Here is a 26,221-nt window from a genome sequence, read left to right on the forward strand (position 1 = left end):
ATGCAGGAGGAATTAAGACAAAACACTGTTTAAACTAAAACATATAGTAACAATATTACAGATGGTTCCAAGGTCATTTTGTTGAGAAATAAGCTGTGATAATACTTGATAAGCCGTGATCATCCTGCGGCATTTGTTCAAGGAAAACTTCTGCCTGGGGAAGCTTTGGGCAACAGGGAAGTCTTCAAAATGATAGGATCGTAAGCATATTTCTCTGCTAGGGAGTTTTCATAGAATCACAGAACCACTACGGTTGGAAAAGACCTGCAAGCTCATCAAGTCCATCAACTAACACCACCATGCCCATTAAACCATGTCCCACAACGCCTCGTCCACATGTTCCTTGAACACCTCCAGTGATGGTGACTCCACCACCTCCCTGGGCAGCCTGTTCCAGCGTCTCACCACTCTCAGGAAAGACATTTTTCCTAATATCCAGCCTGAACCTCCCCTGGTGCAACTTGAGGCCATTTCCGCTTGTCTCCTATGGATCTACTGAAGGGTCCCTTAACCTCTCCCTATTCTCAGCAAGCTGAAAGCCCTGATCTCCAAAACGTTAGGGTTGTACTAGAGCTAGAGGGAACCCAGACTCCTTGTTCCCTAGAGTTTTGGAGCTCACATTGCCATTCTGGTGTGAACTGCTGTGGAATTTGGATAACGAGGTGGAAGCAAGAACCACTAAGACCGACCTTGCCATCTCTTGTGCGACCCGGAGGAATGGAGACCCGCCTGCTTACACGGGGTGCAGATAAGGAGGGCGCCCCGAGGAGGCAGGACAGCCCTGCTTGAGGTCAGCAAAGACAGCAAGATAATAGAAACCTGAATGGGTCTTTGTTTCTTCCAAAGGCTTCATGTCCCATCACTGACCTTTGCCTCATTACCGGTGAAATGCATACTCCAGCTGACCCCCCTGCATATGCTCATGAAGATTACAGAGATCATGCTAAACATATATGACTATAGCACCCATCTCTCCACCCAAATCATGCTACACATCACATATGGGGGGGAGCCTCGTAGGTTTTGGGGATGAAAGACGGAGAAAATGGTTGTTAAAGTGGGAGAGAAGAACATCGACACCTGATGGAGCAGTGGACGGGCTGCGTTCTCTTCCTCCACCCCAGGCAGGGACACCTCTCTAGGTATGCGCTGCGCCTCTCACCCTCTGGGTGAAAGTTATCCCCGGGTTGTTGTATCAGTATCGAGTTTGCTAGCAATATTAACCTTAATTAGGAGCACTATTGTAGTTAGTGCATTTATCAACGGCAATCTCGAAGCTGTTTCTGTCGCTCTCAATAAAATAACTCATGTCGATTTTTGTGCATCTGCTCAGTGCAAGTCCTGTCACTGGGGCTCTGATAAACGAATCAGTGAAAGTCCCGGGACTCTGACAGACGAATTTCGAAACTGCATTCCTTTTAAAACAACAACTGAACTCTTAACAGTTCTGCTCTTAAGAATACACAACTGCAGGAAGTTACACTTCCACCTGAAGATGCTTTCCTACCTGCTAGCATAAGAGTTAGGAACAGGGAGAGCAGAACCTGGTTTCCCCCCCCACCCCTGCCATTATTTTGGTCACCTGACAGCACTTTGAATACAGTGAATTTATTTATCCTTTATGCAAAAATATTTTAAAATATTAAACATTTCTAAAATATTTTAAATATTAACATATCAAAGTATTTTCAACATCAGTTAGATTTAAGATGGAGAGAATGGTGAACCTGAGACTTTGAATCAATTACAACAGAAAGTCTTTTGGGGTTGGTGGTTAGATGGCAAATGATGCTGGGAGATTTTAAAAAGAATAAATCAATAAACACCATAATTGGCTACAACAGGGTATTTGTGTTCTGTTATCACTCTTACTGAATGTTAGGATTGCCGGATCTGCATCTGGCTCCTTCCATGCTCAGATATCAAAAATGCAGTACGTGCTGTGTTCAGCAGGAGAAGTTTCCTTTCTGTGTTGCTAAACTTCCAGTATTTTTCTCTTAAAAGTTAGAAACAGAATAAATACAGCATTTTGAACAGAGCGTCTGCATTTTGAACACAGTTAAGTCTTACTTAAACAAAACACACTGCCTTTCTTAAAGGTGTTTGGATGGAAGCCAAGCATGCTAAAATATATTTGCCATTTGCTCCGTTACGCTTTGTAAGAGAAATTTAAATGCTGAAGTAAGAGCTTTATGATAGCGTCTTTTTTTTTGGTCTGCACTGCTTGTGGACCCTGTGCTAGAAGATCTACAGCCGTTTGGCGTAAAGAAAGCCACTCCATTAACGGCAGAGGAAATAGTTGCTGCAGTTCTCAGCACATTCTATGTATACATTATTGCGGTACGTGTTTCAATCCAAACTGACACTAAAAAGTGTGAGATGAAACCAACTGTAAGTCAACCTCCAGAACTATTTTCCCAGGAAGCTGATCCATTTTTGTGTAATGCTTGAGAAAACTGGACTTTAGTATAATAGATTGGTTCCACTTTCACTTAATTTCTGTCCAGAGAAAATTAAACCTTTCTCAAGTAACTTCCTCTTTGATCTTATTTTTTAAACTATTTCTGCTTCCACTTTTTCACCTCATCCTTGTGAGTGAGTCCTTACTTTCTAGAACAGCGACCACTGTAAGATAACTCCCATTCCCAAAACAACTGCAGTATGTGTTACAACGTGTTCTAAAAATACCGGCATTTCGTTCTGCACTTGGACACAATGCATCTCCCAACTAGTATTCACCTGCATTGCTGTTAATGCTTTGAAAAGAGAAGAAACAGGCTGGCATTTCCGTGAATCCACTAGAATCACAACTCCCAAATCACGGATCTCCTTCCCAGCGGCAGAAATACAGGTGTGTTTTTAAGCCATCTTCTTTTACTGAGGAAGCTCTATGCTAACAGAACAAAGGTACTGACGGTGGGTTAAAGGTTAATCTTGAGATAGGTTTTAACTTTGGGTCAGAGTAGTGGAAACTACACCGTCCTGGAAAGCTGTTATTGGCATGACAGTCCTCTCCTTTTACAGCAAACTTTGAAAAAGTTTGGGAGAAGGAATGCTGATTCTCCCCGTACAGCCAGGAAAAAAAGTACTTGTGAGGAGTTACTAAAATACTGCTTCCTCATTCTCTGACCCAGCTCCACACAGCCCCTGGAGCTTTACCCTTTACAACTCTTCTACAATTTTTTCCACTAATATCATTGTTAGAAAGTTTCCGGAAAGGTAAGTGCTTTTTACAGACATTTTATAAATGAGGAACTGACTGAATAGATGGAGGGCAGGACTTCCACCACCTAGCTGCAGGTATTTAAAGATTAGATGCCTAGTCCAAACCAGTCATTTAGATTCTCTATATAACTGGGAGAGGAGAAAAGAGTGAGAGAGAAAATCAGGCAGACACTGTAAGACGCTTACAGTATAAGACTAATATTTTGTATGTTAAAAGGCAACTGTATAATCATAGAATCACTAAGGTTGGAAAAGACCTGTAAGATCAAGTCCAACCATCAACTAACACCACCATGCCCATTAAACCATGTCCCACAATGCCTCATCCACACGTTCCTTGAACACATCACTCTTTAGATGTACTTTTCTCCTTCCACTGACTGTAGAAGGAGCCTAGATGGCTAGACTAGTTAAAGAATTTGGAATTAGAGAAGATGAATCCTGCTTTAAATGATTTGTCCCAAAGTTGCATAAGACAGTTGCTGTGGACATGTGTATGCATCCGCTCTTTCTAGGACGGTGTCCTACTGCTAATTTATCTTTACTGTGATCCCCCAACCACACTTAGGTGTCTTTTCTTAGAAAAAGCATTTATCGACCTGGAAAGAGGGCAGATTTTAGGGGTGGCTAAGGACTCTTCCGAAAAAAAAAGTTATTTTGAAGATAAAACTGCAATGACTGGGGGAAAAAAGATGCGAACAAGAGAACAAGTCTCTTCAAAGCCTATTGGCATTCAGGATTACTTAAATCTCTTATACCATGGCCTGGTACCATCAAGGGACAAAAGTAAACTACAATTAGAAACAGCCTCCCTTGTTCTGTAGAAGGCAACTTACATGAACAAAGTTCATATTTTCATTGTGCTCTTGGAAGCCCGTACCATAATGTTTTTTAAAATCCACATAGACATCAAGCCATACTTGCTCAGTGTACTACTGATTAAATGTTAGTTTGCTCAAATGTCCAAGATAAGGATAATGGATAGCCAAGATTAGGATAAAGGATAATAACTTAAAAACATTTTTAATTTCACTAAAACCCACAGATTAACACAGAGTTGCCACTTCTTTCTATTTTTTGCATCCAGCTAATTTCTGTCCTAATCCCACTTGGGTGGGGGTTTTTTTGATATGCAAATGAAATTCCAAAACAAAAGTGCAAATGAATCTACATGAGCTACCGGAGTAGGTTTATATTTAACTCCACAGAAACAAATTAAATATGGTGTATTAAAAACAATCTTAACAGTAATGTTGTCCCTATACTCATTAAATATGTGTTGCAAATTGCTTTATGAAGTGTGGTGTGGAGAAAAAGAAGTCTTTGAAGATGGACGTTTTCATTAAAAGTTTTAAAAATGTTTTCCTGGCAGAACAGCAGACCTGTTGTTGTTTGTTTTGAAAAGGAAATGCCAAATTTCTTATTTTTACACAACTTTAATTTTATTAAAACAGCAAATGAGAAACAGCCATTGACTGACATTCATGTTTTGACGAACAAAATTTTCATAACATTGTAATCACAGCATAAAGGAAAATAACTACTTAAAAGCGAAATTAAGAATAAGTCCATTTGGGCCATGTTAACAAACTTAGTTTGTTTTTTTTTTTTAATTAAAAAAAATTAATCAATTATAATAGGCTCAGAGTCTCTTCCAATAACTTGATTCAATTGTATCCATTTTGGTGACAGAAAAAGGAAGACTGAAGATGCATGTATGCTTATTCATTGGAGAAGAGGATGTGGGCCAACATTTTTCCAAAAGTTCAATTATTCAAAGACATAGAGAAAGTGTCTTTCTCAGGTAGTAACCACGCAGTTTGCAACTCTTTACACAGGGAAGTGAAGTATATAATCAATAAACATTCTTGTAATGTCTTGTGAGTTTCCCACTCAAAGAATCTGCAAGGATGTTTACTCAAGGTGTTGAGGGGGGTGGCGTAGAGGGAGAAGGCGACAAATCATGAAATGAAATGACTGTCCATTACAGAGCACTATTACAATCTCCTATTGAATAATCTCTATTCAATTCTTGAGGAATATTAACTTGGCTTGTGCTATCAGGTATAATATGCCTTTCTTTACTTAAAATAAGCAGGACAAAAACAAGTAACAGAAAGTCTCACTTCGAAATATGTGACGAGGTACTATACAGTTTTTATTAGAGTGCTTCTGTAGTCTTCACGGTCTCAATTTTCCAAGGAAAAGCCGCATCTATCTTCTTTTCCTCACAACTGACATTCTTGCTTTACCCCAATTCTTAACTTCTACTATAGCTGAGAAACAGACAAGAATTTGTACCAACCTCCAGGTTTGCATGTTTAGGCCAGCATTCATATATCACAATAGAAATATGAACTCAGTGAGAGAATGCCAATGAGTGTTGAGTGTGGGGGAAACTAAAGAAAACGAGCTGTTAATTTATCCATATGATTATTTTTTTTTCCTTACACAGGAAAAGATTAGAAAGGGAATAAAACACCATTCCACAATTATTAAAACCAATAAAAAGGCTTGCATGTGAACTGTAGACCTGTAGAAAGAAAGACTAGAGAAGTTATTAAAGAAATTATATTGCAGAAAAAATAAGAGCAAGATGTGGCAAAACCATCATTACCTTCTACATACAGAAAACAGAAGTCATTAAAAGCTGGGATACTACTTTACCATGTATATTTACTTCTTGAAAAGAACAATCAGTGCTAAGCAGAGCAGTCTTAAGGCAGTCTCTAACACAGAAACACAGTTTTATGTGCACAAATCAAATTGATTGCAGGTACGGAATTAATTAATGGTGTCTTACTTCATGGTTCTACTGTGAAGGTAACGCTAGAAAGACACAAACTCAAATTGTGTTCTTTGTGCTTCCTGTTACACAGAAAGCAAAGCTAAAACTAAAACCAATGCTGTTAGATTAACCACATCAGCTTGAGCTAGATCACCGAGTTTTTAAGTTCAAATATACAGGCATCTAGTATTTGAGCAAAGATAGAGCTGCACACTGCAGCAGAGAACTATTTTGTGTGTGTCACCTCGTAACTGGCCACCAGAAGGCATAATGTTCAACCACATAATCAAAGAACATTTGTAAGAGACTGTGAGATTACCTTAAAAATTAATGAGTTGGTATTTGAACGCAGCCACTTGCACTTAAAGGAAATGTATCTGCATAGGTACTTGACAGTTCAATAATTCTTATTCTTATTGAACTGACATATTTCTAAACCAGAGGCATATGCTAAATGTATGTCAGACACAAGAAGCTTTCAGTTGTGGTACATTGTTTAAAAGCAGTGAATAGTAATAAAACAGTATTTAAAAAACCAGCAAACTTCTGTCCAAACACAAGCTGATCTTTTATCACACAAACCAAGTATTCAACATTTCAGCTAAAGGTAAAACACAAGTTATGAAATTAAGACTTCTCGTCCTCTTGCGACTACCAGCGTGCGGTGCTCACAAACAATTTTAGTGCTGTCTAGGATGATGAAGCAGTTAGGATCTTCTTGCAATAAGAAGTCCCTGCACCCCTAACACCTGTATTACCGTAACAAAAAGATAAAGCCAAAACCCCAGCAGCTTGGCTCACCTTGTACCTGGGGATGCTGTACCAGTACATCAGAAGGCAAGCAATCACTGTACTTGTGGAATCTTCATCTAACCACGCGGGATGCCTACTGCAGACTTGTATCACTGCTCTGCCACTTCTGTCTCTATTTCCTAGACACGCAAAAAAAAAAAGCAAAGAAAAGGCTTACAAAGGTTTCGCTAGGAACACGAGACTTAGAATAAAGTTTTTTGCACATGGCTGAAAATTAGCAAAACTGAGTCTTTAAGAAGTGTTTCTGCTTGGAGCAATTTTTATGAGATCTGTGATCAAAAGCAGAGACAATCATTCCTATGGCATCAAAAGCAAGTCTGCAAAATTCTGCTGCTCCTTCAATTAATTCTGTTGAAACAGTATAAATGAGGTGGGCCCTATTTAGTGCAACTGCTGATTATGTCAACTGATAACCTATCCCTAATTTACCTCAGGTATCATGAAGCTGAAAAAAACACATATATATGCTTTGAATAGGTTTCATTTATTATCCAGTATATTGTAATTTCCATAATATATACCACATAGAGAAATGACTCCAGATCACAGTAAGTCTTGATCGGTCTCAAGTAACTGTTTTGGTCTGTCGCAAAGGCTTCCAGCATTTGCAGATAGTAGGTCATTCTTATAACGGAACAGAATAGGAGATGCATATATAGCTGTCCTACCCTCACTTCCCTGAAAACTGTTTCTTGAATTGGTTACTGTCAATTTCTGAGAAAAGCCTAGACAAATAAAAAAATGGGTTCATTTTTCTCTTTCTAAACAGTGGGAGACTGCTCTTTAGTAATGAAAAATATGTAGACCATGTCTAGCTGTAAACAAAACAAAAGCATATAAAGATTATAATATTCCTACATTAAAAAAATGATCAGGCTTCAAGCTGAGCACTTGAAAGCTTGGAATTACAATATTAAGAGAACTCTGCAGCATTTAATCTTCCTGTGATTTCCTTCTTAGACATTACATAGTCTAATAATGACCACATACAAGCTTCTACTCCACCTCGGCCTCTGGGTCCTTCATTACGGAAGGAATACAAATGTAATTTTGAGTTATGGAATCTTCTGCCTCCCTCCCACTTACTTGTCATTCCTTGGACGTCATACTGGTCCCCCTTTTATTTCTACTGTCTTTTTTTTTTTTTTTTTTGTAGTTCCCACAGGTCTTATTCCTGTCTTTCCTACTCTACTTTTTATAGTTGTGCTTTCTTTTCAGAATGCTCCTACAATGCTTTTTATTGGTGGGATGCCAAGAGAGGAAATAACAAGAGCAAAGCTGTGACCAGACCCTGATCATGGTCATTCAAGAAAGAAAATGCAGGGAGACAAGAGTCTAGCTTCTGCACTGTAGCCCACATGTTGTATGAAAATAACATTCACATTAGTTGAATGGACATACAGGAGTAAAAGCAAAATGCACACGTTTCAGAAAACAAGCAAGAGGAACTAAAGCTCTGTGTGCAGTCACAAAACTTAGACATCATTAGAATAACTGTGACGTGGTGGGACTGCTTGTGCAACTGGAGTGCTGTGATGGACAGATGCAAGTTCTTCAGAAAAGACAGAGGAGAAAGATGGGACTGGGAGGTTGGGGGGATGGATAGAGAGCTTCTGTGGGACTGGCTGAGAGGGATGTGGGTCAGGATCAAAGGTGAGGCCACTAAGAGTGACATCATGATGCAACTGTATGTTACAAACTACATGATCAGGGAGAGAAAGTAGATAAAGTATTCTTTAAGCAACTCTATCAAGTCTCTGAATTCAAGACCCTGATGTTTAGGGGCAACATTGCAGGATCTAAGCAGTCCAGAAGATCTCTGGAGGATGTCGGGGATAAATTCTTGATACAGGCACTAGAAGGGCCAGCCAGAGGTGACACACAGCTGGACCTGCTGATCACCAGCAAGGAAGAACAGGGTGGGGATGTGGTAATCACACATCTTGGACTCCACTATTACATGGCTGTACTGGCCATGTAATAGTGGAGTTCAAGAACCTGAGGATAGTGAAGCAAGAACAGCTGCATCCAGATTCTGGGCTTCAGGAAGAGCAGGTTTCAGTGTATTCAGGAAACTGGTAGGTGGTTTAGAAACACTGCCAAGGCAAGTAGAGATGGTGTTAGGAAAGCAAAAGCCCATAGAACTTTGAAACTTCCAAGGCATGTCAAGGGCAGTAAGAGCTCGTACGGCTACATTAAGAGTAAAAGGCTGAACACAGGAAAAATAGGACTGTTGCTGAATGGGACCAGTGATTTAGTGACAGCAGACACAGTTAAGGCTGAGCTATTCAATGTCTTCTTTGCCCTATTCTTCACCAACAAAGTTTCTCAGACTTCTGTGCTTAGCAAAGGTGTTCAAACTACCAGAAGTGAACAAGGATCATGTCATGAGAGAACTTAAGCCATGCAAGACCACAGGACCCAACAAACTGAATCCAAGAGTGCTGACAGAACTGGCAGCCATTCTCAATCATCTTTGAAAAGTCACAGAGATCAGCAGAGGCCTCCCATGACTACAGAATGTGGTCAATCCATGTAATTACAGATCAATCAGCCTCACCTTGGTATCTAGGAAAATCACAAGGCAAGTCCTCTTGGAGCACATTTTTGGGCACGTGAAGTAGGAGAAGGTGATTGGGAACAGTCAGAATGGATAAACCATGCTCAACCAACATGATTGCCCTTGATGATAGAATGCCTGGGTATCTGACAGAAGTGAAAGCAGTGGAAGTCATTTACTTCCACTTCAACAAGGCTTTCGACATTGCTGCTCACAATAGTCTTGTCTCCAGGTTAGGACACTGCTGCGTGGATGGGGGTGGACAACACATGGGTAAAAAACCTGAGGGCAGTGTTTAGTGGGTTGTATTCTACCTGGAGGCTGGTCACTGGTGGAGTACCACACAAGTCTATCCTGGAACCTGTTCTCTTTAACATTTTTATCAATAACGTGAGGAGGCAACAGAGTATGCTCTCATCAAGTTTGCAGATCACACCAAATCAGGAGGAAACAGATGATATGCTTTAGGGCAGTGCTGCCATACAATGGAACATAGAGGGGTTGTACTGTTGGCCAACAGGATAGCTTAGAGAATTCAGCAAGAACAAATGCAAAATCACATACCTGGGAAGGAACAGCCTCTTGCAATGATACAGGGTGGGAACTGACTAACCGGCAAGCAGCTGTGCTCAAAAGGATCTGGAGGTCTTGGAAGACAGCAAGGTGAACATAAGCTAGCAGCATGAGAACATGTCGGCAAAGAGGAAAAACAAGACTACGCTTGCTATAACACACAATGGAACTGGAGAAGGGCAGGTGCGAGCAGGGACATGCTGTTCAAAAACTACTACAAAATTTTCACTCACTGCTTCGAAGAAAAACACTGTTATTGGATGTTATGGTACTTGTTTATTTCAAAATCTTGTAGGGGGTTATAAATTCTAGCAAAAGATACGGTCTTTGAACTCTTCATGGTGGAACAAGAAAACCAGATCATCAGTCTTGCATCCACAGTCTCACCACTGCTTCTAAAGCCCATTGAGCCCCAAGAAAATACTGTGAATTTCTAAACAGACCTTAAAATTAAAGCTAGTATGACATTTTACTTTAAGACTATAGTATACTAAGTTTCTGCTTTCACTTTATTATTGTTTGAAGGTACAACAACCTTAATAATATAAACTTTTTTGAGAAAGAAAGGCAGTGTGTTAGGATAGAAAATTTAACATATTTTGGAAATGCCATCATCATTTGAAGAGTGTCTTCATTATTTAAATACAATCTTGCATAAGTCTGACAAAAAGTATTAAAACTTACTGTACTTCTTTTATGTAAACTGATATCTGATTTGTTTTAACACTGCCTGTTCTCTAATTTAAAAAAAAAAAAAGGGTGACAAACAACTTAATTTGGGGGCATAGCTTACTTTGGAATAAAAACAGTTTTATTGGAAGAGAGGAATTCCGTAGTTCATAGCTCCTTAGCACCTCTCTGTCACCAGCTTTTATTGAAAAAAGGAATTATTTTGATTTCCCTGTCTTTCAGACTACTGATTTAACAACACATTAACTAACTAGAGATACTGTATTATTTTCAAGTCAGGGTTACATAACTTGTAGCCTAGATCAAGAACCAAGCCCCAAGGCAATTTCATCTGGACTGGACAATTTTGTTGTCGACTGGAGGAAGTATGCACTCTGGCAGAATCCACTAAGTCAGATAAAGCCTCACCCACACATACAAATGTGGTAATATTGGTCCAAAGCCAATGAAAACCGTGGCTGAGGATAAAAGCCAACCCATAAAACAGGCAGAAGTGAGATGTCACTGCTTTTAACATGTAGCCCAGGAAGACACATTCCAGATCTTTGTCACGTGCACAAACACTATTGACTGCATTCTACACCCAGCTATGCCCATGAAACTCAAAATGAGATTAAAACCACCACCAACCTGCAGCTGAAAAAAGGGCTGCAGGACAATAAACAAAGACAGAATATTAGAATTTGTCCTGCTTACATTTTCATCCTTTGGTATTAGCCAACTAGAAATAAAGTTTCCCTTTTCAGTCTGTTTCTCACAAGTTTGTCCTTCATTTACAACATCCAAGTCCGTTATGTGTCCTCAAGCCTCTTCAGCAAATGACCCCTCTGAACTGAACTGATGTTCTGTGGGTTTTGCAGTGCTTCCACGTATGATTTTCTAAATAAATGTCTTGGTTCAAAGCAAGAATCCCTGAGCTGTTGTTCTTTTGGACCTGACCTGCTCAAATCCATGTTGAAAGTTATGTTTTTCACGCTCCCCTGTTTTGTTTTTTTTCCACAAAGGGAAGTAACACCTCACCTTTCAACATCTTAAGTTCCTTTTCAGTCTCAATAGCACTGCCCATCATGCTGGGGCAAGTCTCTGAGCATACACAGAGATTGATGTAGTCATCCTTGACTTTCTTGTCAGGAGTCTTACTGCATTCTAATTCAAGGCTATTTTCAGAGGCGTGAATTGAACTTGACGCACCATTACTGAGGCTGTTGCGATTCCTCACCAAGGTAATTTCTATCACGGTAGAGCCAGTAACATTGGAAATGGAGCTGTCACATGAGCTGTTGCCTTCCATGGTCTGGGTCATTGCTTTGACACCAGTATTGTTACTACTCAGCCGATCAAAGGGAAGACTACTAGAGTAATTATGCAGGATAGCTTCAGTTGTGGAAACAAAGATGGGATTAATTATATTCTCCCATGGGGTTCTATACAGCTGGGTCAGTTGTCAGTAAGCAGCTCTGCAATGGAAAATTCTCTCTTTCACAATTCACATTTTCCAAAAATGCCACTGTAAAAATGCAACCATACATCGTTTCAGGTATAACAACTCCTTCCATTCCTTGTCCACATCTGTAGAGGCATTTTAAAACTAGTTTTGCCAACTGCTTCTCTGCAAGTACTACTTCTAAGTAAAAATCTTCCAGTTTCAGGTGAACTCTGTGGAGAGATGCTAACTGTACTACCACTTTTTCATGGATGCACACCGGCCAGCTTTCATGGTAGAAAATGAGACCTCCGTAATTAGCCTGTAAGCAGGACAAAAAGCAAAAATATCAGAAAGAAAAATCTGATCTTTCATTGAGCATATTGTTCTTTCTAAAATGCAAACAAGGTCAAATTCTGTTTCAGTTAGCGTTCCCTTGCAACACTATCAAGGTGTCGCACATTACAACATGTCAGTAGAGAGTCTAGTCAACGGTATGTCTACAGAACCATAAAATAACATGTTTTAATATAAGAACATCCATATTCTGCTACTGTAGCTTATTGGTACAGCTTGGAAATGGAAAAGGGTAGCATTAGAGAAGTCATGCAGCCTAGTGGCTAAAGGACTGGACAGGCAGTCAAAATAGCTAGCTCCCTTTCTCATCTGCACTAATGAACTGCAGAGTGTCTGTTCTCATATGTCAGTTCTCTTATGTCTCAGTTCCCTCATTTGTAAGTACTGACCATGGTACAGAGCAAAAAAGACTAAACATTCCCTAACAAGAGCATTACCTGCATGTGTAAAGCTCAAGAGGGATACAAATTACAGCTTTAAAAAAATAGATACCTTTAAAAATTACAGTCAACACCAGCTTGTATTCTCACCAGACAGCTGGGGCACAACATGGAAGATAATGCAAAAGTGCCTATCAAGAACATTTTTTACCTACAGTAAGAAACCTACTTTCCAGTAGACCTTTAAAGTTTCACAGGATTCATTGTTTCCAGAGGACAAGGTAGGAAGGCTCGCTTCTGGCTGTCTCAAATATGAAGAGTCCAGGATTCACAGGAGAGCCAGGATCCACCTTAGCTACAAATGGTAAGGTAGGAATGGGGGAGAGGGAGAAAAGAGGGAAGAGAAGCCAACCTAAGAAGCCTTTGGACCTAAGCCAAGGAACTCCTATCAGTGGTTTTATTCATTGGTAAAAAGCACCATGAAGCTTCCAATTCAAAAGGAAGAACTTCTCTCTTTTACAAAGTTTTCTCAATCCAGAACGAAATTGTGGTTTCTCCTAAGATGGCTCCATAGCTCTGCTGAAATGTCAGAGCAACCTCTCTACTACACGACATTTTTTCTACTTTCTTGGCTGCTAAAGGGAAAACTGTTTCTTCAACTCAGCCATTACTCTAGCTTTCCAGATGCTGCACAGGCTAGAAAGGAGATTATGACAATCTCATATTACCAAGTATTGTATTTTAAGCAAGCATGTTAAAAACAAACAAAACAACATTGTCTCAAATCCAAGAGACTGACTGAAAAAGCATGTGAAGCTAAAATCCTGAGTTTCTGACCTTTGATTTTCTTACCATTTCTTTGCAATCAGGAAAGAAAAAAAAAAAAGGGATATTAAAAAAATGGCATTTCTTACTGCTCTATTCACATGATTCTAGAACTGGAACTTTGCAATGCATCACGTGCCACAGTTGTCTCAAAGAGAGGAAAGGTATTAACACAATTTTGTTCATCACTGTCCAGCTACCTCACTTTGTTAAAACCAGAAGAAGCAGCCTTTACATTTTCTAAACAGCTGGGAAGGCAGTACCAAATCCAACCTTAATTGTAAAGTATCTTCCTCCAGGAAGGACTCAATGTATAGTTTAAAATCAGTAAGAGAGCTTAAGAAGTTCACTAACATAAGTAGTATGAGGGGGTTTTCCCTACAGTATGTATGAACTAGAAATCATAATCTGATTCTGTGATTCCAACTTAAAAATTTGTTGAAAGGCTGGAGAATAAGTTAATCTGGTATTGGAGGGGAATAGCAGGGGGAAGGACTAAGAGGACTAAAATTTGTTAAATCTACACTGTTAAAAGATGACCTATTTCCTCTGCCTCCAGACAAATACCCTGCTCTTTCCGAGTGCATGTATCCCATTCACCAGGCTGTGCTCCGTTCCCACAAAAAATGTCAAGGTTTCAACAGTTTCACACCAATGAGCGTTCCCTGACTTTCCCACCGGACACTGCAAGAATCTGGATATTACTAGGCAGGAAAGAAAAAGACATTTAAAATGGCCTCACTTTTCTGGGAACTTGAACAGAGTATAAAGAAGTAAATGCTTACAAATTAAAGATCTTAGAAGTGCTACAGTAAAAATGTGTTACTAAAACTTGAAAAGAAAGCTGTTCAAATATCAGATGATTCAGGTATATCAAAGCAGAAAAATTTATCTAAGGCTTACATTTATAGGAAGTTTATGTTACAGCAGTACATTTTGTTAGCAGTTCTGTTGCTTTTACTAAAATGTATATATGGCCTTTTAAAACGGCAAACCCTTGGTCCCAGAAGAACTTTCTTCTTCCATTTTCTCATCTAAAAATATTTTAAATAAATCACTGAATTTAAAGCAAACTTATGCTCAGAAGAAAGACAAATATCCAGAATAGGTTTTAATAAAAATTATTTTTGTATTTCTTCTAAACTGCGCTGACATTCCAGTGCACAGGATGCAGGGGGCATAAAATATTAAAAAAATAGATTTCACTTTTTTCGCTATTCATGGGGGAAAACTAATATAAAGAACATGCTTGATAAATTGTTTTTATTAAATAGCTAATGGCCGCTTGTCTAGGCATCCTCCATAATTAAATTAATTTTAAAGCATTTTCCTGCCTTACTAAAGAAAGTAATAATAGTTTGAAGGAAGAATTTATACAGAGAGAATAGAGAAGTCACTGTAAAAAGAGAATAATCATTAAAACTGCTGTTATTTCCTTCAGAAACATGAGAAAGACTCACAAAATTGTATTTCTGGTAAAACACTAATGCTAGAAAGTGGATGAGTAAAATCTTGACTCAGAAAAGCCGCCACTCCTTCAGCCAACACTTCCCTCATTCACTCTAGAAACATCCCCTAAAACACCTCAACAGATACACAAATACTAACACCACAATGAAAAGATTTATAGCCCGTGTACGCTGGAAAATCGCAGGCATATGCTAGAAGTAACAGCAGGTTAGTGGTTCTCTAGAAGTTAGAAGTTCTTCTACTAACAGTGTTGCATTACCCTAAGAGTCTGATTCTCTGGTGCCTTGTAGCTGTGCACTAATCCGCATCCAAGCGAGGGCAGAGGAGCTGTCAGGGCACTCCAGATGCTGAATGGGAGCCTTCTAACAACAAAGAGACTAGGAAAGCAGAAAATGGAGCTAGAGAAGAATAAGGGACAGGAAAACAGACATAGGAACTGTTGTGGTATCTCTAAACTGCACTCGGCGGTTCCTTTTGCAATTTTCTGTACCTATACGCATACATTACCTTCCCTGGCGTCAATGCTGCACACGCAAAGAGAGCAAAGTAAGCGGATATTCAATCTAGTCGAAGATGTAACATATTCTATATTTAAAAACAGTCAGCCTCCGATGCTGCTTCTTTTGATTAATAGCAGCTTACGAAGTTTTTTTTGGAAGAGGTTCGTCGCATTTACCACTTCCTTAGAGCGCATCACAACAGCTCCTGTATCTTAGTTTTTCTACCCTCCCTCTTTTCCTTCATGTTCTGTTTCTTTTCTCCTCTGTGCAGCAATTTTGTCCCACTCTATCCTCTCCTCCAATCAATTTTTTGATCTTTATTTTTAAAAAGTCGGTTGACAGCAAAAAAAAGTGAACTCTCTTTTTTCAACAAACAGGAAACAACTGCAACTTTTAGTAGCTTTTAATTATTTTACTTGGGGATGGAAAAGGGGCAAGATTTAGAAAATCTGGTGCATCATTTGAAAAAAAATTCACTTTTATTAATAATAGTAGGATTTGTTATCTTCATAAGCACTCCAGTCTTCAACAAAACAAATGATTAGCATTTTTTCACTACGGTAATAAAATGTTTAGCCCAGGAAAAAAGGTAATAAATTATTTGGAGGGGCAAAATACCTGTCCAGACCTGAGACATCAAATATCCCCTGGGTCTACCTGCAGCATGCCACAGTAAACACAAATCTACTGATAAGTCAGTCCGTTCATCTTGACAGGTAATGGACAACCACAAAGTTTACCTTTGCCCCAGGGAAAAGATTTTCTGTTACACAACAGATGCACTCAGATTTGAAACATCTTTAAAAACAGTGCATCGTCAATTATAAAACACTAAATACAACATAACTTTTCTTCAAGGAGGTTTTATTATAAACTCATAACCCTCAGTCCAAGTTTGTTAAAGGCTGATATGTTATTGCCTGATATGTGCACAGAATGTAAAACCCAGGGAAAAAAAATAGCTCAGTGGTTCTTGCCTTAATTGGAAACTAGGAAAAACAGGAAAAGACTCTCATACGTTCTAACACACAACTGCAGAATACAAACCTGCATCCGACAAAGGCAGGACAAACATTAGCTCACAATCCTAGTGAAACAAAACAAAAAGTAAACGACAAAAAAACTCCACAGCTGGCTTCAAAGGTACTGGGAACCCTAATAATCATTTGTTACTTTCTGATTACAGTCTTGTAAACTACTATTTCTATGTTTGATTCCGGCAGAACCCTTCTGAGCAGAAACACGTAAGAAATACAAGCAAATATGACTTTTTACCTACCAATAAACAGCAAATGAAGTTCAATATGAAAAGATGACAGATGTAAAGTTGTTTAGGATCAATTCTGAATGGCAGAGAGTTTTGAACTACAGTAGTGCTGCATTTCTTTAAAATTTTAAACAAAAACAGGACTTCAGAAAACACTTAAATGTCTCCGATACAATACTTATCTCCCAAATGTCTCCTAATATATTGCAGGAAATCAAGTGATAATTTACCATCTCCTTTCTGTGATCTAAGAGATTTTGTTACACCATTTAAGTTTTGCTTATGAAATAAGGAAATTAGTGTCTTTTATGAACACCTTTCAGAAATCTTTACCTGTTTCTTCTCTCTAATCAACACGCAATGGTGTGTCGTAGAAACACGATGAATGGCACAAATTCTAAAGCTTTTAATAGTAAACATTTATGAACATGGCCATTAACTGCCCTGAGCAGAATGTGAAAAACTGCTAGTTTCCTCTGCAAAATGTTTTGGACTGACACTCAAGTAAGAGGCTCTTAGAAGGGGTAAAGCAGGTAAGGGATCAGAAGTATGTGCAGAAGAGGTACCTTTAAAAATTCTATCTTTCCACCCATCTCCAGCAGGTGTAGAGCATTGCACTGTGATACCATCCCAAAATTTGAACTGCTGCTATTCACAGCTGCAAAGACAAAAAGTAACCGAACTACTACTTTCTGAAACACAAAAATGTCATCTGCATTACTTAAATAGCTTCCAAGAGCTAATGCAATATTATTCTTTGCAGTATCTTCCCCAAGAGCTTTTCCCTGTCTAATGTTAGATTACTCCAATATTCTACTTCTGAATTCTGGGGAGGGGGGGAAGATTCTTTTTCCAGCTGCTAACGTTAAAGAGATTACGGTGTTATTACACCAGCAACTGCAGGGTGTGCAGTTGATCTTCCCAGTTAAGTAACAAGATACCATAAGGAGGATGAGGAAGGAGGAGTAGACCTGACGCAAAACAGAGGAATGTAGGCATCTGTAACTTCTGTTATTAATCACAGAATCACTAAGGTTGGAAAAGACCTGCAAGATCATCAAGTCCAATCATCAACTAACCCCACCATGCCCACTAAACCATGTCCCACAAAGCCTTGTCCACAAGTTGCCATCAAGGCAACATATTACACTACAGTGCAACCATCCATTCTGCAGTCACACCACCATTATTCTGAATCCCAAAGAGATGGAAGAAGAGATGGAAGAAAAATGGAAGAAGGCTCAGAGAAGATGGGCAAGGGCAACGTGCCCATGAAGCTCAGGGGACAATGCAAGCTGTGACTGACCACGGCTGTTGCAAAGCTGGCTTTACCTCAACGCAAAGGGGACCTTTGTTTTTGATAAAGGGGTATCACAGTTGAGTGGATCAACTGGTGGTATAAGTGTTTCTCCCTGCATTAGCTAGACTAGATCGGGGGAATGAATATGTGGCTCAGCCTGACATAGAGTATAAGAAACTAAACTAACAGAATTTCAAAGAGAGCAACAGACTTGAGCTGGCTTCAACCCATGTATTCCTTCCCAGTGACTGGGGACGCCCAGCATCATGACAGTGAGCATATTATAGAGACCAATAATGGGGATCACACTGGTATCGAGATTGAACTGTGTATTGCAATTGCTATATTTTGCTAAAATATATTTTGTGTTTTCAGTATATTTTGTATCACTGCTAAATCAGAAATCCCATGTAACATCAAATATCTTCAAATAAATAAATTTGATATTAAACATTATACCCTCCACATGTGGAATATCTAAAAGAACCTGGTCAGAGAGTATTGGACTCTGATAAGATTCTGTACTTTGGACAAATAATGGGTCACAAATCCTTTAGCCCCTTGTAACTACAGCCTGAATACTGTAAATTTTCAAAGCATTTCTTGAACAGTTGTGTACCTGAGAAATTTCCAGTTCACACAACAGAGACTAAGGCAAGTTTCTCATACCTTGTCCTTCCCTTTATCAGACTTTAAATTTGATAGCACTTATTGGAAGAAGTAGAAAACACTACAGACTTTAAGTGGAGCAGGCTGGAGTCATGGAAATGTCAGTCAGATTCAGCTGTTTCTGGTAAGGAAAAAACACTGATTTATGAAAAATTAATTCTTTCACTGCAAGGATGCCTCAAGTTAAACACAGAATAAAAACTTCTGCAGTTTCAAAAAGAAAAAGATTATCATAAATATATTAAGGCTTGGTCTACAAACTTTTACAAACACCTCTGTATTTGGTGAGGCCGCACCTCGAATGCTGTGTTCAGTTTTGGGCCCCTCACTACAAGAAGGACCTTGAGGTGCTGGAGCATGTCCAGAGAAGCGTGACAAAGCTGTTGAGGGGTCTGGAGCACAAGTCTTGTGAGGAGCGGCTGAGGGAGCTGGGGTTGTTCAGTCTGGAGAAGAGGAGGCTGAGGGGAGACCTTCTCGCTCTCTACAACTACCTGAAAGGGGGTTGTGGTGAGGTGGGTGTTGGTCTCTTCTCCCAAGTGACTACCAACAGGACAAGAGGAAATGGCCTCAAGTTGCGCTAGGGGAGGTTCAGGCTGGGTATTAGGAAAAATTTATTTACTGAGAGAGTGGTGAGGCATTGGAACAGGCTGCCCAGGGAGGTGGTAGAGTCACCATCACTGGATGTGTTCAAGGAACGTGTGGACGAGGCATTGTGGGAGATGGTTTAGTGGGCATGGTGGTGTTAGTTGATGGTTGGACTTGATGATCTTGAAGGTCTTTTCCAACCTTAGTGATTCTGTGATTCTCTTTGTCACTGCTCACACTAAAGATAGGCAGCTCATCGAAGCCAAATCTCCAATTAAGGGATGAGTCTGTAAAGCATTTTTGACACGTGGGTACTCTATTCTCAGATAAGAAAAGCCACATAACTGTTCAAGTGCTGTTGTGTAGCAACTGCATAGTAATGAAAACTACCTGCATTTGCACTTTAGTTTCCAGCTTCTCTAGAAAAGCAGCACAAAGGCAATAATCACCAAGACTACTTAGTTTCCTTTTGGAAACTAGAGTGGATACTTGATACTTGTTTCCAATTGTCTATTGAGACCAATAACTAATCAGTTCATGTCTTACAACTTTTGTGACAAATGGCTCTGTTATTATTTCCCAGTACATTTTAAATTTGATCTGTAAATTCAATCTGGAATCTGTAATTTTTGTTACCGTGTTCACAATTGGTCTTGGGTTGATCTAAGGAGGAAAGCTAACTCCCTCCATTGTAACCTTCTTTGACAATTAGGTCCACCATCAGCCAACCAAGTAAAAGATAGTTTTCCTTCATACAGAATAGGAAGATGATGATGGACTCATTACAAAAGCTGGAGGACTGCTGCTCTTTATAGAAGGATAAAACGGACAATCAGTAGATTTTCTTTTAAACAGGAGCGCAGAAAGAAAGTGAAAAAGATTGCAGTTTTAGATACCCACTCTAAGCTAGCAATATTAAGCTGTTGGCTGCATCCAGATAAAGCACTCTTAAAAAGATAAGGAAACAGATAGAAGAAGGAAAGGGAAACTGCAGTAGAAGTTTATGGAATTATCTCATGATTCATGTCTTTAAAAGTCTTCTCAGGCTCAGAAAACGTTAAGACATGAACCAGTTGGGCACACTGCTCTCAGAATCCACAGAATTAGGTAAAGAACCAATCAAGTAGACTGGTGAACAAAAAAATGAGAGAGACCACTGCTTACATACAGTTCCAACAGAAACAAATAAAGAGACTTTATAATTACCTAAGAAGCAAGAAATTCTGAATGACAATTATATATCCAAATATTAATTTTTGTTAAATGTCATCTGGATTCTAACAGACACTGTTAAATCCCAAACACAGGCCAGTGGCAGGCTCAGCAGCGTCTTCGGAGGCATGGTTTTCACAGACTGCCATTCAGACTGAGTCCAAAATCATCCACATTTTAATGAGAAAATATAACATGGAGAGGCAAAGATTTATATTTATATCACTTGTATTTGGGGTATAATTTTGGATTGCTTTGGATTATAAACAGTTTTGGAAAAGGCCAGAGTTAAAACTAGAGAAATGTGGAACATGGATTTATGGCATGTCAGCTGCTCCACATTAACAACCCATGTACGCAACAGTAAGAAATTACCTGTGCACGCAACAGTAAGGTAACTACTGAATACTTTGCATTTCATGTGGAATATGATGCTGTACGCAAGCTGCTGAGTTGGAGTAACTGAGAAAGCTGTAAATTTACACCTCAGCTTCCCTTTGCAGTAGTTTGATAAAATTTTGTACAGTGGGGTAACCACAGAGGCCCCAATGAGATGTCAATATTGCTTTGTTACCAGAGCATGGCAGAAACAGAAGAATAGTTATTAAGTGTGTTACAGACTTTCATGAAAAATAAGCATCATCATACCACAATAGCAAAAAATTGCTTAGTCTTAATCCACAGCTTTAAGATTCTGTATCTACCTTGGAGAGACCTGAATTAGTTACAACTGACCGTGAATCACTTACTGCCAAAAGACGCTTACAAATTAGCATCCTTACTCCTAAAGGATACAGTGGTTACTTTCTCCAGATGTAAATATGAAGCTCGCAAACAGACACGAACATAATACACCACTGAACCTAAATCAGTAAACTCCTGAAGTGAGTTTTTCAAAAAATTGGTTGTGGGGTCTCGTGGAGTCGCTCCTAGAAGGACTGAAAGGATTGATGCCAGACAACACTGGGAGGGTTTCAAAGATGTGTTAGAGGGGTGAGGATGCTGGCATTATCTTGGTTGTCCAGGGGTATATCTTTTATCCTTCACGGACAGCTCCAAGCTTCCAAGAAGCAAAGTTCTTACTTCCCACACCAGGCTGTCCTTCAGTTTGTTTTATTTAAGCATGAACAATACCAAAGTCTCCAGTAAAATTCCACTGCCTCATTATATTGCAGCATATAATGTGGACTAATAAATTAACAAAGTTAATACACTTTCATACTATAAAGACTGATTGATATAATAGTTAGGGATGGGAATTTTCATAATGGGTTATATCAAGCTGCTATAGTAAGACTCAGGTTTGAGCTTGCAACAAACAATTGGATAGTCAGAATTACGTGAGCAATTATAATGAAAATAGTAATACTTCATATGCAGAAAGAAGTGCAAGATTAAAGAACTGACACTATGCCTCTTTTTTGGTTTCAGCAGTGTGGCTACTTAAAGCAATGCAATACTATGACAAAATTTTAACCCAGTGTACACCTGTATGATACTACCTATGTTGATTCAGGGTATTCAAAGCCTCATACCTTGCTATATGCTGCCTTTTATTGCATAAACAGAGCCTGATAACACAGACAATGTTGGCAATGACACCTCACACCTCAAGGCTCTAAGCACACTTTTTCTTTTATAAATTGTAATCCGATCAGTAATAATAGGAAGTTTATGGATGAAAGGGTTTCAAACATAAGTGCGGGTGATCAGATCCCAATTTCAAGGATCTTCCTGCACAACGCACAAGCTATAGAGCAACTACAGACTAAAAGCCAGGGACCTGGGCAGATACAAGGTACGCTTCCAATCTTCCCTCTCTCATGAATCTGGTACTGTCAGCTTCTCTAATGCAAAGGTGGGAAGTCATCCGCACCACCCTGAACAAGTATTTGTATTTCATAAGCGACACAGCAAAGCATACATACCAACACACAGTTGGTAGGGAGGTCTATTATGCCGTACAAAGATAAGCTCGGAATCAGAAAGAACGTGTAAAAAGAGAAACACTGACTACTAGAAAACAAATTAGGAACTTTCCAGATGAAAGGCTCCAAAAGAAAATGTTTGTCTTTTGTGAAAATTGAGTCAGCCTGAAGCAACAACAGAATGCTGTTGTATAGAAGAAAAAAAAAAAAAAAAAAATCAACGCAGCAAAAGACAAACTATTTTATACTGATTTACATAAAATCATTTATATTCTTATTGGATTGTTCATGGAAACAGCTATGTAAATTAGCCATTCAAAAAGCCTCTTCAAAAGTTTGTTTTTAACCTAATTTAGTAAAAAGTATCACTTTATATTACTAATAGCCATGCTAGAGTGATGACTTTCCACAGAAAAAAAGGCACATATAAGTATTTTTTAAAACATTTTAGAAAAGATACGCACTTATCTCCAGAGACGTTTCAGAATGTTGGAGACAGAAGATTATTTGAAAGCTGAATCCCTAACAGACTAACAATTCCTTTAGCAAGAATTAACACAATCTGTCACCAAAAAAAAAGGCCTTTTTGGGGCTAATCTTTCCCACATCTTCATCATCTTTGCCCTAGAGACAATAGGTCTTTTTTTTTCCTGGGGATAAGCAGAATACAAGTTTGACAGCAAACAGCTTCATGAAGCACATATAACACTTGGATAGCTGAGACATATATGTTATAGCCTTTGCTTTCTTCTCAAGAATTAGGCAATGGCTGTCACCAGAAGTAATACTTTGGACTGTGCAAGATAAAACTCCGCTCTTGGCATGGGCAGGTCATGTAGGTTTGGCTTCTTGCCGAGCAAGCAAGACCACATTAGTGAGTTACAATGCATAAAAATCATCTTAAGTCCTACTGAAGCACAAAACCCAGAATGGCTCAAAGTTGAAGACAACAGCCGTCACGTGGCAGAATGCTCTTGAACATGACAAACATTTCGATTGAACGTTTAGCAGGTGAAGAATAATTTTGTCAGTCAGTGCACCAGGGCAGGAGTAAAAGCTATGGATTGCATATGTGGAATATTTGCTATGTGATACATGCTGCAGAGAGGGAAAAAAAGGACCTACCTAATATGTCTGAGTTTTAAACTCAAGCTTTTCTTTCAGTTCTGCACAACTCAGGTATGTCTTTTTCTGCCTGTGTTACAGTATGTTATATTGATGTGTTTTTCAGCCCAACATCAGAAGGTGGTCACTAAAGCAAAGGCTTTTAGAGTTTATTTGTCTAACTGTACAAGGGAAGGCAAAAAAACCCCCCATGGATTCTGTTTCTCAGAAGTATACATAAAATATGATCAGATATGAATTATCTACTTAGCTTACATATAGGTATATCTAATTATACCCTACCGTTAGACAAATCGTATCAAAAACTACACACACACGCTCACATTGAACACATAACCCACTATCTCAGTACCAGATTAAAACACACCCATGACATGGGGCATAGATTTATGTAGGTGATTTAAGAGCAATAATCAGGACAATAGTTACTTTGCAAGGAATTTTGCTTTGCATGTCATTTACATCCTTTTCCCTCCAGTAACTTTGCTCTCAAAAGGAGATAAGAAAGGTCATGGAAACACCAGTGCCACTAAGAGGCACAGATCTGCTTGCCAAGGGTTGCTACGCTTTGGTAACGGGGTTACACTACCAGGGCTGACTACACGGAAACAAGGGGATCTGTCCATTTTTAAGATCAAAGTACCTCTCATCCTGGAGGTTATTGCGTCACCTGTCTATTCTCACTTGGAATTTCCCCCTCTGGCCATTGCAACTGAAACATATTTTTTTTCCTTTTTTTTCCACTTTTACCCAGAGTGCTCAGATTCAGAAATCCTCCCTGTGTAGGCTGGGGCCCATGGAACACTAGCTTTTTCAAATTATGCCATTATACACATTAGGATAGTATAATGATTATTATGATAATGATAAAATGAAATCATTCAACTCAGCATCCACTACAATATCATTAGAACAGTCCTTAAGCAGACTCACAAGGAAGCCAGAGGCTGTACTGCATCTTCCTTTTAAAGCTGCACCCTTACCACAATGTTAAATTTCCTCACTCTTAATTCACAAAATGAGTACCTGAAGCTACTCTTTCTTCCCCTTCTATGAATGCCACTAAACTTGTACCCTGACAGCATCCCAGGTACTCCTGCATGAATGCTATCCCACGCTATATTTTGCCGTGCCAGAAGGTGTACGGGCAGCAGAAGCAGAAGCGACAGGTTTTACACGGGCAAAACATAACCAGAAGGATGCTCCTGCTGAGAGAAAATGATAGACAGCAAAGTCAATAAGAAAGAGCAGGAAGAGTCAGGGGGGAAACAGCTGGGAAAGCAAATATGCATCCTCTCAACTGGCTTTGCTCCCTCCCACTCACAGTCAGTGATACTCCCACACCTCATTTCCCTGCCAGAGGCAAAGTCTCTTTAACCGTCATTAGTTAGCATCTCTTTCCTTCCTACACCCAGCCACAACCAGCGGTTTTACAATGCCTCCATAGGTTTATTCAGTTCATCTGAAGTCTTCAACTATGAATCACAGAATGAGAGGGGTTGGAAGGGACCTCTGGAGATCACCTAGTCCAACCCCCGCCAGAGCAGGGTCCCCCAGAGCAGGTTGCACAGGAATGCGTCCAGGCGAGTGCTGAGTGTCTCCAGAGAAGGAGACTCCACAGCCTCTCTGGGCAGCCTGTTCCAGGGCTCTGCCACCCTCAGAGGAAAGAAGTTCCTCCTCATGTTGAGATGGAGCTTCCTATGACCAAGTTTGTGCCCGTGACCTCTCGTCCTGTCACTGGGCACCACTGAAAAAAGACTGGCCCCATCCTCCTGGCGCCCACCCCTTCATATTTATAAGCGTTGATAAGATCCCCCCCTCAGTCTTCTCTTCTCCAGACTACAAAGACCCAAGTCCCTCAGCCTTTCCTCATAAGACAGATGTTCCAGTCCCCTAAGCATCTTTCACCCTCCCTAATCCTTTCACCTTCCCCAAACCCAAACTTTCTAAGCAATAAAACAAGTTTGTGCTGCCCTGCAGGAAAACAGGCTTACAGAACTTCAGAATCTCCCTGTAGCACAATCTTACAGAAACCCATCAACCTTAAAGGAAATTTCTTGGCATGAAAGCAACCCAACAAATTAAAGCCCTAAAAAATCCACAAGCAAAAGGATAATTACTTATATAAAGGCCCAAATAATGCTACATTTCAACTGACCAGACTGCTAAAGAAATAAACATTAAATCTTTCCACTGCTGAGAAATAAAAGGAAGACAAGTTACTCTGGCATAATTCCAATTCATTTAATTTTCCAATTTACGAGACAAAGAAAAGAGAGGGAGAGGGAGAAGTAATGAGAATGAAGGTCAGGCAGCCTTTTCCTTTCTCCCTCTCTCATTCCCCCCCTCTTGGCTCCCCCCCAAAAAGATAGAGCTTGTGATGGGCTGGCATAGCATTCATTAATCTATGATTAGATAGATGGTATGACAGGTTTTAACAGACTCATTTAGTAGCACATACAAATATTAAATTTAACCTATTCAAGTTAGTTCAAGGGTAACAGAAAATCTTTTTTTAATCGAAGATTTAA

General features: G+C 39.4%; 1 long non-coding RNA gene across 1 annotated transcript in view; it reads right to left on the reverse strand.

Moving 5' to 3' along the window:
• Window positions 1-5,310: 5,310 nt before the first annotated feature.
• The window catches only part of LOC132316730 (uncharacterized), a 45,597-nt gene continuing 24,686 nt past the window's right edge, over window positions 5,311-26,221 (reverse strand). The window contains exon 4 of the long non-coding RNA XR_009483935.1: window positions 5,311-6,945. This is a non-coding gene — a long non-coding RNA (uncharacterized LOC132316730). The remainder of the gene's footprint in view (window positions 6,946-26,221) is intronic.

This window comes from Gavia stellata, chromosome 3 (assembly GCF_030936135.1).
Source record: "Gavia stellata isolate bGavSte3 chromosome 3, bGavSte3.hap2, whole genome shotgun sequence".
Classification (NCBI taxonomy): domain Eukaryota; kingdom Metazoa; phylum Chordata; class Aves; order Gaviiformes; family Gaviidae; genus Gavia; species Gavia stellata.